Source organism: Hyaena hyaena, unplaced genomic scaffold, assembly GCF_003009895.1.
Source record: "Hyaena hyaena isolate Hyena2069 unplaced genomic scaffold, ASM300989v1 scaffold_1127, whole genome shotgun sequence".
Lineage (NCBI taxonomy): Eukaryota > Metazoa > Chordata > Mammalia > Carnivora > Hyaenidae > Hyaena > Hyaena hyaena.
Genome location: NW_024081762.1, coordinates 203,430 through 217,761, shown reverse-complemented (window position 1 = coordinate 217,761; position 14,332 = coordinate 203,430).

Here is a 14,332-nt window from a genome sequence, read left to right as displayed (position 1 = left end):
GTGGTCCCAGCGTCTGCCAGTTTCGCTCTGTTTCTCCCAGCTCCTACCACGTTGCTTCTGGAAGTTCTGTCGGAGTTCAAGCGCAACTGCGATTAATTTCATTTGGCAAAGTTCCCATGGGCAGGGAGGTACTTCCAGCTCCTGCAGTAAAGGTGAAAGACACGTCGTCCCTAGTGTCTATTAATGAATTCTGAGACCTTGGATGAGCCCTCTGATGCGGTTTTGGAGGGGTTGGAGGGGTGGGGGTCCGGAGCCAATGACCGAGAAAGAATTTTTGAGACATCTTTGGTACAAAAAGGTGGTTTTACTAAAACATGGGGACAAAAGGCAGGGGAAAAGGAGCCTTTCCGGATTGTGAGGAGTGACTGAAAGGACTTTCATATGCTAAAGAAGACACAGGATGGGGGGGGGGGGCTGGCCGTTGTCACCCTAAGATTGTTTTTCTCCCCCTCTAGCAAAGCATTAACATTAAGAAGGTAGGGAGTGGGGGGTGCTGGGGGGCTCAGTGGGTTAAGCGTCCAAATTCGGCTCAGGTCATGATCTTGCTCTTCCTGGGTTGGAGCCTCGTGCTGGGCTCTGTGCTGACAACTTGGAGCCTGCTTCAGATTCTGTGTCTCCCTCTTTCTCTCTGCCCCTCCCCAGCTTATGCTCTGTCTCTCTCTCCCAAAAATAAATAAACATTAAAAAAAAAAAGGTATGGAGTTCCTGGAGGAATGTCATATTCTGCCTGCCTCAAGTATTTTTCAATGGGCTGCAGGTTCTAAGGACATTTGATTTTATCTACATTTCCTTTTTGCCTTTGTTCCCCACATCACCTCTCAGCCTCAGTTTCCCCAGCACCGCAATGAAGGATTTCAATGGACGATCTTGAAATGCCATCCTCACATTAGAATGCTTGATTTTATGAAGCTGTTGCTACGTGCTCTCTGCAGTAGCACCCCAAGCCGGCAGGACCCGTGGGCGTTGACCGAGTAAGTCCCCATGACAGCTTGAGTTGGGTGTCAGTGCAATAAACAAAGGGCTTCAAAGAGTCAGACAGTGAAAATCCTTTCCTGCGGTTCTTTCCCTGGGCACCTTTGCCTTCCTTTCCTGACATCTTTGGGTGCAAAACTGTCTTTAATCCTAAACTTTAAAAATTTCTCTAAATCACTATTTGCTGACATTTCCCCATAGTAGAGGTTTTCTGCAAAATCCTCAAAAGTAGAGCTTAGCTGTTTACGACTGCTTTATGGATGGAAAGGATGATGACCAAGGACAGGGCTGGTCCTGGGATCAAGGAGCTGAAAAATGACAGAGAGATCTGGATGCAACCTGTGAAGTCACCGCCCTTTTCAAGAGCTGAGAAAGGTTTGGGGCACCTGCGTGGCTCAGTCAGTTAGGTGTCCGACTTCGGCTCAGGTCATGATCTCGCGGTTTGTTGGTTTGAGCCCCGCGTCAGGCTCTGTACTGACAGCTCAGAGCCTGGAGCTTGTTTCAGATTCTGTGCCTCCCTCTCTCTCTGACCCTCCCCTGCTCACGCTCTCTCTCTCTCTCTCTCTCTGAAATAAATAAAGAACATTAAAAAACATTTAAAAGAAGGAAATTAGCATGTCAGGATGGTAGCTAGATTTATCAAGCTGATCACTTCATAGTGTATATAAATGTTGAGTCACTACGTCACACACCTAAAACTGTATATTGTAAGTCAACTACATGTCAATAAAAATATCCGCACGTTAACACTACTTTAGACGAAAAGCTGCTTACTTCCAATAATTCTAAGGAGAAAATGTAAAACTCCCTTGTCAAAAGCTCACTTTTCCTCCTACACCTTTTACATTTCTGGTTGTAAACCTCATTTTTTAAAAAAGATTAAAAAAATTTTTTTTTCCTTTATTTTGAGAGAGAGAGAGTTCGAGCAGGGGGGAGGCAGAAAGAGGGGAAGAAGGAGAATCCTGAGCAGGCTCCCAGCGGTCAGTGCAGAGCCCATTGCGTGGCTTGAACCTGTTGTGACAGAATCACGAGTCCCCAGAGACCTCCAAGGAGCCGACACCCATGCAAGAACAAAAGGGTCTTTATTACAAGCTCGAGCAGGGGCTCACCCGCCTACCGACACAGCAGCAGCAGCAGGGGGAAGCCCCGAACAATAGCGAGGAGGGTTTTTAAGGGGTAACGGATGGGGGTGTTAGAGTACACGTGTTGTACACCAATCATATTTGTATAGCACCCCTGGCAACAGCTTTGACCATTCAGTACTTGTGAGGTGTCTGTTACTTTTGGCGGAGCCCAATTATGGCCTTTTGAGACTCCTTTGAAAATGACCAGTTATGAGGTGAGTTAGGCACGGGGGAGTAGCGCTTGTCTCAGGCCGCAGGAATGTTTTTAACCTCCTCTGATTGGCTAATTGGAGAGTGGTTTTAGCCTTGAACAATCTGCGGTTTTTCCTGAGACTGCTGCTAAGTGCAGCCTGAGGTTGTTTTTAATGGGGTCTTAATTTTAAAATGGCGTTATTTAGGCTCTTCAAACCCACGAACCGTGAGATCATGACCTGAGCCGAAACCAAGAGTCACACATTTAACTGACTGAGCCCCCCACGCACCCTGCAGACCCTCTTTCCATGTGAACCGGCGATTTCTGTAGACGCAGTGCATCTGAAACACGGTGCGTTTCCCTGTGGGCTGTAGACAGGTGCGCGGTTCCTGGGCGCTTTCATCTGTCTGAACGCACACGTGGTTCCCAGAGCCTGCTTTCCATCTTCCACCTCCCATGGGCCTGAAGCTCAACACCTGGCAATTCTGATCTCAAAGCAAGAGGCTTTTCTGTGGTAGGATCGATCCTCCGTTAAAAACAAACAGCAAACCACGCTCCGCTTGCACCTCTCAGCCTTGCCGGCTTCGCACACCCAAGCCCACCGGAGCCACCATTGAGCCGCGGGTTGGAGGATGATGCTTACTGGAGAGCAAAGACTTTGAAGGAGGTAGGAGTGTGAATCTCTGTGAAAAGTGGCTCCGATGGCCAAACCATACAGTCTGTATCTTCTCTTCCGAGGGCAGCAGCCTCACGTAGAAACTGACAGCGCTGAGAACAACACAGCTTTCTTGTAACCTGGGAGAGAGGTTCAAAGAAATGACAGCTGATGGGAGAAAAACTCAGACTGTCTGGAACGTTGTAAAGGGCGCATTGGTTCAATATCAGGAACAGACTGGGAAGGAAAGCACAGAAACAAGAAAATTGGAAGATGGGAAATCAGGGGTGGGATGTGCCATGAGCAATGTCACCTCTACTTGGGTCTATGAAAAAGTAGAGTAAAAATTCCATCTTCCTTTTGGACAGGAATTAGCTGTGAGGATGAACGTTTGGGTCAATGAGCAAATCTCCCTACCACTTTTGTTTAGTTCTTTCCCGTGTTCAATTATTTTTATCCGAATATCTTATATGCAACTATTTCAAAGTGTGGTCTTAATTAGTATCATCCCTTTGGTTAGGACATATATGTGTTTGTGCTTTAAAAAAAAAAAAAAGCAAAAAAAGCGAAAAAAAGGAAAAAAAAGTCTCTTGCAGTCTTATTGATCCTTCATGGTCCTTCAAGGTTCAGTCCATTCATTAGTGTAATTAAGAGCAGTTCACCTAAAGGTGATGGGGAGTTAATTACCTGCTGCTAGCTTGCTGTTTCCCTTGATCCTAAGGTTTGTGGGAGACTTTGTGCCAGGCTGGCTATGTCTTGGGCTCCAGTCTCAGAACGTTAATGACCTCCTCAAGCTGATGTGACCACTCAGCTCAACTGCGGCCATGCGTTGAGGTGTGTGTGTATGTGTGCAGGTGCATGCGTGCCTGTGTGTCTGTGTGTGTGCATGTGCGTTTGCATGCTTATGTGTGTGATTTGTGTGTGCATATATGTGTGTATGTGTACATATCATTAGAGTTACACCTGTCCAAGGTTGCCTTTCCATAAGCCAAGAACACTTCACATTGTGGCATCTCCTGGGAGATATTGCCAATTGCCCTTTGGGGTACCCATGGAGCTAAATCTGCAGGGAGGCGGTGTTTGCCTGTAGTTGCGGGCTTGGGCTCTGGAGCTGGAGCTTCCGGGAATGAAACTCGTGCTCCAAACTGTCTTGTGATATGACCTTGGGGAAAGGGCTTAAGTGTGCATATTATAGTTCCTACCCAATAGGGTTACTGCGAGGACTCATGGAAAGAATCAATTAATCGTTATAGAGTACTTGGAACAGTGTGCAGCACATAGTAAGTGCTCAACTATAAGCTGACAGTTTTATTTTATTACTGAGAAATATCAGGGAGTTGATATGCGCAGCTGGCCACTAAGAGCTAAAGCTGAAACTGAACAACTGTAATAGGGGACTGTCATATATTCTGCTGGGAAGGCGTCATCCGGAGATGTGACCAGGTCATAGAAAATGCCGATGTCGATGGAACTTCCCTAAGGGCAAAGGAAAAAATGGAGGAAGAAGAGATGAAGGCTTATTTTATTTTATTTTATTAAAAAAATTTGTAATAGTTTATTGTCAAGTTGGTTTCCATATGAAGGCTTATTTTAACAAGATGAAGCTGAGTATGCCAAAGAACTTGCCTTCTCCCCCGTGGATGGAGTTGCTTATTTAAGGTTTTATTTCAAGTGTCAGCAAGTGTAAAATGAAACAGCAAACTGACTAGAAGGGTATGGGTATGACTTATGAAACCCAAGGGCAGGAACCCAGGGGGCTAGAAAGACTAGAACAGGGACTATGAAGAGCTCTCCGTCTCCTGCCTGCTTCTCTGCTTTTATTCCAGATGCTCACTCTGCAGAAGGATTGTCTCTGCTCCTCAGCTGACTCAGTGAATGGAAGGTCCACCAGCGCCCTGGCCTGAGAGTCAGTGTTAATGCCATCTGGTGCTCTTGCTTTCTTACGCTCAGGCTCGGGCACCCTTTAAGAGCCAAGGGAGTTGGAGTCATGTCATATCAACATGGCGGTGAGGAAGCAACCCAGCGTCCTGGGGATGTGCTGGGCCGAGGTGTCCTGCTACACACCTCCAGGGAGCATAGTTCACAGGTTCACAGTGGCTGCCTGAAGGGCAATCCCTCATCTCTGTTTGGAGTCAGTATGTATTTAATGAATATACTGCAACGATTAACCATATAAAATATACCATGTCCACATTTTGAGTGACACCATATGATTAAGCAGGACAATCCTGTGGAAGATCACTGCATCGTCGTGCTGGTGTGTCTTTGCCTCTTCACCACTTTCCTAGAAACATACCTTTTTTTTTTTTAAGTAGCAGATACATTCTTCAGCTGCGGAAGTTCTCTGATCTCTAACACCGGACTCCCGTGAGTGTGTCCACTTTCCCTGTGACATGAGGGAGGGGGATTTAGGCACTCACTGCTTGTCCAGGTGCCTGGCTGTGTCTTAGAGTTTACAACTTCCTCTTCATCCTACCTGATGTTACAGTTTTCACAGCTTCTTGTCCCTCGGGGACTTCGGTATCAGTGGAATGAGATTTCTGGCATCATGGCTCTGTAAATCATGATTGCTATGGCAACAGGGGGACTACTTTTTCCGGGTGATTGCTGCTTCTGTAAGTGGACAAGATCGTGTATGATCCCCCACAATTTTGGGATATGCATGACAAGGAAACAGATACTTTAAAAAACATATTTGCATCTCCTCCCGTTCAGGTGGGGATCACGTGGTATAGGCAGGTGGTCTGTTTGGGTAAATTACGATAACATCTGTGTTCCTTCTCCACATCTAGCAGGTCTCTTACTAAGTGTGCTAAGAAGATATGGGTTGCAATTATAAAAATTTAACGCCCAGATTGAACATCTTATTTTCTTTCTAGGATAATAGAAGAAAAATTTAACAGCATTTAAAGATTACCAATGACCACACTTAGATACCACCTCACACCAGCCAGAGTGGCTAAAATCAGCAAATCAGAGGACTCTAGATGCTGGCAAGGATATGGAGAAATGAGCACCCTCCTACACTGTTGGTGGGAATGTAAACTGGTGCAGCCCCTCTGGAAAACAGTGTGGAGGTTCCTCAAAAAATTAACAATAGAACTCCCCTAGGACCCAGCAATAACACTGCTGGGAATTTACCCAAGGGATACAGGGTTGCTGATGCATAGGGGCACATGTACCCCAGTGTTCATACCAGCACTCTCAAAAATAGCCAAAACATGGAAAGAGCCTAAGTGTTCATCAACAGACAAACGGATCAAGAAGATGTGGTATATTTATACCATGGAATACTACATGGCAATGAGAAAGAATGAAATCTGGCCATGTGTAGCAACATGGATGGACCTTGAGGGTGTTATACTGAGCGAAATAAGTCAGGCAGAGAAGGACAGGTACTATATGTTTGCACGTATAGGAGGATTAGGAGGAACTTAACGGAGGACCATGGGGGAGAAGAAGAGGGGGAAATAGTGGGGGAAAGGGGGAGAGGCAAACCATGAGAGACTCTTGAATGCTGAGAACAAACTGAGGACTGATGGGTGTGGGGGAGGAAGGGGGGAGATGGGCATGGAGGAGGGCACTTGTGGGGATGAGCACTGGGTTTTATATGGAAATCAACTTGACAATAAACTATTTGTAAAAAAAAAATAAAATAAAGATTACCAATGGATTTACAAGGATTTCACAATTTTGTTTGTTCAATGAGCTGGGAAGCAGCAGCATAGTGGTGGTCTGACTACATTTCATTTAGATACTCTTTTGTGCTACTGTCCCTGTCACACCGATGATCAGCGCAGTGACTGCTGAACAATAAGCATTTAATGCATTTGTTGATCCATTCTGAGCCAGCTTCTGTCAGTACCTATTGCCTCTAGATCTCCACCCTCTTGCTCCTGGTTCGTGACCCACTGAGGATTCATCCAGATGAAGAAGAGAGAAGATCTGAGGCTGAAGCAGCAAAGGTAGAAAAAGGGTGTGAGGCTGGAAGGAAGGAGGGTCGGTCAGCTTCTACCCTGCTGGGATACATGTGCCTTCTCTGCGTTTCCATGCCCATGCATTGAGGATTTGGTCACATGGAGCCTCTAAGGACCTTTCCAAATCTCACTTCCAGGAGTCTTTTTTTTTTTTTTTAATTAAAAAAAAATTGGGTTTATTTACTTATTTCTGAGAGAGAGAGAGAGAGAGAGAGTAACCAGGGGAGGGTCAGAGAGAGAGGGAGATGCATAATCTGATACAGGCTTCAGGCTCTGAGCTGGCAGTAAGCACAGAACCCGACATGGGGCTCGAACCCATGAACCTTGAGATCATGACCTGAGCTGAAGTCGAACGCTTAACTGACTGAACCACCCAGGTGCTTCTCCACGAGTCTTTTTAAAACATTTCTGCCAATAGGGAAGCCAGTGAATATTAGATAAGCTTGTGCTCACAGTTCGTTATTTCTGTGGGCCTATTTCAGCTTACTTCCTGCCTCTATTCTGTGTCTGGAATGTTGTTTTTCTTTCTTTTTCTGCCTCCCCTTTTGATTTGCATTACTTATGCCTCTTTTTAGGTTGTCTTAGATCCCTTTTTGGGACAAGGCAAGGAATCATTTAAAAATTCTATTCAGGCGACCCCAGCGGAATGATCACCTGATCTGTCTGTACTTGAACACCCTCCTATTCCTTCTGTTTCTGAAGCTAATTTTATTTGGATAATCACATGCTATTGCTGCTACGGATATTTATAGCCTTGAAAGGGAGAGGTGTGGTTTTTTGAATGCTCTTTTCAAGTCTTTTGGAAGAAAAAAAAGGTATTTTATTTAAGAAAAAAACTCACTTCGGGGCACCTGGGTGGCTCAGTCGGTCAGGCGTCCCACTCTTGGTTTTGGCTCAGGTTATGATCTCACAGTTTTGTGAGTTCGAATCCACAATGGGCTCTGTGCTGGTAGCTCAGACACTGCTTGGGATTGTCTATCTCTCCCTCTCTCTACCTCTCCCCTACTCATTTTCTCTCTCTCAAAATAAATACATAAAAAAAAGAAAGAAAAGGAAAAGCTAACTTCATTAAGAGTACTTCTTCTTTGAAGTACTCTTATTTTAAGAGTACTTATTTTAATAAGTACTCATTATTTTAAGTACTTAAAATAATGTAATGAAGCACTTATTTTAAAATACCTTACTCTAAGCATACAATTTCTTCAGTTTCATCAATGTATAGAAACTGCTGGGCATTCCCTGTGTCTGTTTATTTTTTATTTGTAAGTTTTAAAACTCTTTATTTGCAAAGCAGTTGCTAGAGTAAGTAGAATGCAGTGAGCCCTTGGGCTTGAACACATTTGATGGTCTCATCGGTTTTTTGAATGATTTTCTTTTCCCCCATGAGCCTTTTGAAATGCAAACTTCAAGTAACACTGACCTTGAGTGTCAGCCAATGTGACTGATGGGCTTGAACATTTTAACTGCCCTCAGGAAGCAGTTAGCTCCACTGGGGGAAGAGCATTTTCTGGAAGAAGACGTTAACTGAGCAGTTAGCAGTCTTTCAGGAGTGAAAATAAATTGTCATTGGCAGCTAAATGGTTTTGGCTGTGAGCTACCTCCTTGACTTAATTCCATAGGCCAAGTGTGAAAGAGCAGCCCGCTGAGGGAGTGGGGAGGGAATGGGGCACAGATGAACTTGAAAGACTGGCTCCTGACACTTAATGAAGTAAACAAGAAATTAGACAACACTTCCTCAGAAGGAGTGATTTCGTAAGGTACCATCACATGTTAGAAAAGTAATGTATTGCTCCCTTGGAGGGAAAGACCATCTCTTGGAGATTTTTACCCAAGTTGAGGGTCTCCCCCGAGAGCCTTGGTGAGTCTGAGAGAATGCGAACCACGGAAGCAGAGGGCCTTGGGGTCCTGGCTTGCAAGTCCAAGACTGGGGTGCGGTGAGTGAAGCATCTGCTTAGAACACAAAACTGAAGGAGAGTGCCAAAAAATGCTGTCACCAAGATAAATCCCATTTTAAGGCAATATTAAAAAAAACAACAACCCCAAAGTCAATGCAAGGAAATAGGACAGTGGGTGTTCCCAGGGTTGGTTTATGTAGTTGGATGAATTGTTGGGGCCCCTGCAATGGCCTGACAGCTCACTGACCCTTCGAACCCTGACTTGAACCTGCAGAAGGGGAGAAAGAAACTCCTCAGTGTGACTGAAGTTCATTTCTTTTGCCGGTTTGGTGGGGCTGGGGACTCAAAAGAGAAATTAAATGCACTTATTGAAAAATAAAGTTGTGTAATGTGTCCCACACCTTGTAGCTTGTGAACTAAGGTTCATACTCCTTAGGTTGTACAGTCGTATTTTGTCAATGTAGAGTTTAACGTCGTTATCTCTGAGTACATGATTTGGGCACTGCTGTTTCTTCTTGTGTAGAGTACGTGCCTGGTCAGGGATGTGGACAAATGAATGATTCTACATAGTGGTTTAGACTCTTCTATATAGTATAAGAGCCGACAAGCTTCTGGCTTATATTTTTAATAAATAAATAATGTCTAATAATAATATATTCCTTTAGATGTGTGCATATAGTAATAATGATGATGATACTAATAGTATTTGCTATAATTTTCTTAAGGAGACAAGTTGCTATGGACTGAACGTTTGTGTTCCTTCCCACCCAAATTCATACACTGAAGCCCCGAGGTGATGGTGTTTGGACGCGAGACCTTTGGGAGGTGATGGGGTCATGAGAGTAGAGCCCCCATGTTGGGGTTCTCGTCCTAATCGGAAGTGGAAGAGAGCTCGCGCTTCCTCTCGTTTGGTCACATGAGGGCACAGAGAGAAGGCGACCACATACAAACCAGGAAACAGGGTCTCACCAGGCACTAGATCTGTTAGTGCCTTGATCTTGGACTTCCTAGTTTCCAGAATGGTGGGAAATATATGAAGCGATCGTTGCTTAAGCCCCCCAGTTTATGGTACTCTGTTATAGAAGCCTGAACTTCGAAAATTAAGTGGCCCACATGAGCAAGCAGTTATAACGTATGAATCTTACCAAAATGTATCCTCTGGTGGGCTCTGAGATTTACCAACACTGGGTGCTTCAGTAAGCTTGCCTACCTCAGGAGAAAACTTGAGCTTCAGGGAGAGTGGATGCATCTTTGGGAATGCCATGGCAACTGTGCAAAGGTGGTGGTCTTGTCAGTGTGTTTGAAAATAAGTGATGGGGCTGGGAGCAGGCAGTACATTGGGCTGGGAAGTCATAAATGTGATTAGGAAGGCTTTGTTAGTGCTTAGCTCAGTCAAGCTAAGCTAAACACCCTGGGACACGGCCAGAGTTCTGGAAGGTGTCAGCAGATGCAAAAATTAGGCATGCGGCTTCCCCTTGCTATCCTTTTCTGTGTCAGCACAGAGGTCCTGACCACGATGTTTCCTCAGTTTGGAGGCTGACACTCCCCGGGGACTCACTAGTCACCAGATTCCACGGTCTGCACGTTTATGAGGACGTTGGAGCACACAGTCACTGGTTGCATTTTACAGCAGCAACTCAGGGGAACCTGAAATTTTATAGGTCATCGTAGAAGGAGATGAGATTGCCCACACGTCTTGTGGGAACGTGGGGAGCATTAATGAGAGGAACTGTTTGGAAGAAAGATCGCTATACAAATACAAATCAAGGTGGGGATAATTGCTCTTTCTCCAAATTGCCTTAGTGGTTAAAGGGTGTCTAGTAGATCCCAGTGACACTATGACTTTGTCTATAGCAGTTTCCCAAGCCTCTGGTGAACCTGTTATGTGAACCCCCCTTTATGATTTTTGCTATAACTGGATACTGCGTATGCTATTATTACTAAATACTGTTAAATTTGGTCCAGCTTATTTTTAATGCTTTCATCATGGAAAATTAAAAAGTACATATAATTTTCTACATATAGTAGAAAACAGTGTAATGAACTCATATGTACCCAGAACCAACCATCAACAACTAATAACTCATGGTTGGTCCTGTGTTTTCCACATTCCTGTTCGCTTCGTCCCTCACACCCCTCCTTCCTCTGTAAATCCCACACACGGTATCATTTCGTATATACACAATTAAGGGTATATCTTCAAAAGAAGAGTTTTGGGTTTTTTTGTTGTTTTGGGTTTTTTTTTTGAGAGAGAGAGAGAGAACAAGCTGTGCAAGTCGGGGGAGAGGAACAAAGGAAGAGAGAGAGAGAGTCTTAAGCAGGTTCCACACTCGGTGGGGAGCTCGACACGGGGCTTGAGCCTACAACCCTGAGCTCGTGGCCTGAGCCAAAATCAAGAGTCAGACGCTCAACTGACTGAGCCACCTAGGCACCCCAAAAGAAAGGGTCTTTTAAAAAATTCATAATCATACTTAAAAATTAACAGCAAGTTCACAATATTCTATAATATCAAATACTCACAGTTTCTACAGACTGTTTGAATCCAAATCCTGACAAATCTATACATGGCAGTTGGTTGATATGTCTTATAAATTTCTTCATTCTATAGGTTCCTGGTTCCTTTCTTTTCCCCCCTCACAATTTATTTGTTGCTTCTACTTCATCATTTGTGCTTTGGAGTTTCCCTCACACGCATATTGCTGATTGCATCCCTAAGAGAGATACTCCTCATTCCCCCGTACTTACAATTACTCAGCTATCCCAAAAAAGAATCCTTTGTAGGTAGGTGGTGTTATACACTTCCATCAGGTGGAACAATGAATTTTTACTATTATCATTATCAATTCATGGATTTAAAGATTTTTGATGTGTTTCAATCCACTGCAGTCATCATCATCATCATCATCAACTGAAGCTAGAATAGACATCCACAGGCCAAAACAACAGCAAAAATCCTCAAATTACACTTCACAACTCTATACAAAACCTGACTTAAAACTGATTGTGTATTTAAATTTCAAACTACAAAATCTATAAATCTGTAAAACTATAAAACTCTCGTTTTAGATGATAATACAGGAGAAAATCTTTTTTTCATCTCTGTACAATTTTTGTTTTAGGAACATTGTATAAATGGAATTATATCTCATATTGTTGGGAGCCATTCTGAGCCCACTAGTCGAGAAAACTCCTGGTGAGGTTAAAGCAAGTTTGCACGGTCTCTTGCCAATCAGATGATGACCGATATCCACCCCCACTCAATTATTTCTGCTTGAGTACTGACCCCTATGGTACCTTGTTGATCGATATCGGGAGTGACTTGTCCCCTTATTCTGGCCCTGGTATGATGATTGTACCTTGTGAAGGAACTTATTGTGGGAACTTCTTCTTTTGATTATGGGAACAGACATCGTGTCTCCAGAAGGTCCTGTTTCCCTCCATACTTTCCCTTGAGCTATGAACAGGCTAATGACCCCTAGTCATAAAAGATTGACCTTTACATGTACAATTCTGTTTCTACTGTTGCGTTAGTCCAAGATGTTCATACAGCTCAACATGTAAATCAACTAACCAAAAATGTCTTTCATGCCCTAGCTATTCAAGAAATCATAAAACTAGACACAAAGGTAAATCCACTCGAAGAGGCTATTCTACGTATTGGGAAATAAGCTAAACTCTTTAAAGGTATGGTTGTCTCTCTGGTGCAATAAAGCATGTAACTGGAAAATCAAGTCTTGCCCGGAGACAAAGAGCCTAACTTAGAGAGAAGGAACAGATAAGAGCAGAACATAAGTTACTACATACACCTTTGCTAACTGATGGTGTATAGCAGCCCCTTCCCTAAGACCTACTTTCCACAAACACCTTCCCTTACCCTGGCAGCTGTGATGAGGATGGATAAGAGTATCTACAAACCTATGACTTAATCTTAACGTTATTAAAATGTGAATACCTTGTTATTTTCTTAGTTACTCATCCTCACTATAATTGGGGCAGTTCTGCAAGAAGACTTCTGTAAAACCTGTTTCTGTACATTTTCCAAAAACACCTTATCACAAAGAGCTATCCATTGTAAAAATTCCATTTCCTGATGCCATGTTAACATTTGACCTATAAATAAAGACACCAAAACCGATAGGACGGAGATGCCTGCCTGGTGATCAGAAAGGATCTCGGGGCTCTCTCATTCTCTTTCGCCGACACCGTCCATCCTTTAGGGACCCCTGGACCTGTCGGAGCCGGCGCGGCCTCCGACATTATATGACTTTTTGTATTGGCTTTAATTTTTTTTTTAACAGCATAATGTTCGTGTGATACATCCAAGTTGTGTGTATCAGTAGTTGGTTTCTTCTTACGGATAGATGCTATTCCATGGTATGAACATTTCAGTGTGTTGAACTGTTCATCCAGTTTGGTTATTTTCAGTTTAGGGCCATAATACATAAAGCTGCTATAAGCAATTGTGGACAGGTGTTTGTGTGGACATAAGTTTTTTGGGTTTTTTTTTTTTCCTTCTGGGATAAACATCCGAGAGTGCAATTGCTGCATCCTATGGTAAGTGTATATTGTTTTTAAAGAAATTGTTTTCCGAAGTGCCTGTATCCTTTTCCATTCTTACCAGTAATGTGTGAGGACTCCTCACTTGCATTTGGCATTGTCAGAACTTTTATTTAACTGTCCTAAGTGGGTTTCATTATGGTCCTAATTTTCACCTCCCCAATGGCTAGTGATGTTGAACACCTTAAGTGCTGTTTGCATTTATTTGTATACCATTTTTAGTGAGGCATCTTAGTATGCCTCTTGCCCATTTTCGAACTGGACTGGAACCCTCCCGTAGGTGTCTAAGGATTCTAGAAATGAGTCCTTTGTCAGCGATGTGGCTTTTAGATATTTTCTCCCAGGACCTGTCTTGCCCTTTTGTCTCTTAACAGAATCTTTCATACAGCAAATGTTTTTCATTTTAAGCCCAATATATCAAGTTTTTATTTTTGGGATCATGTTTTTGGTGTTATGTTGAAAAACCCTTAAACAAAACCTGAGGTCCAAAAGATTTTCTCCTGTATTATCATCTAAAACGATAGTTTCAGGGGTGTCTGGGTGGCTCAGTCGGTTAAGCATCCAACTTTGGCTCAGGTCATGATCTCAGGTTCGTGGGCCCGAGCCTTGCGTCAGGCTCTGTGCTGACAGCTAGTGCAGAGCCTGGAGCTTGTCTTCGGATTCTGTGTCTCCCTCTCTCTCTGACCCTCCCCTGCTCACGCTGTCTCTCTCTCTTTCAGAAATAAATAAAAACATTAAAACAATAGTTTCATAGATTTATAGATTTTATAGTTTTAAATTTAAATACACGATCGAGGCGCCTGGGTGGCTTAGTTGGTTGAGTGTCCGACTTTCGCTTAGGTCATGATCTCGCGGTTCGTGGGTTCGAGCCCCGCGTCGGGCTCTGTGCTGACTGCCAGCTCAGAGCCTGGAGCCTATTTCAGAGTCTGTGATTCCCTCTCTCTCTGACCTTCCCCTGT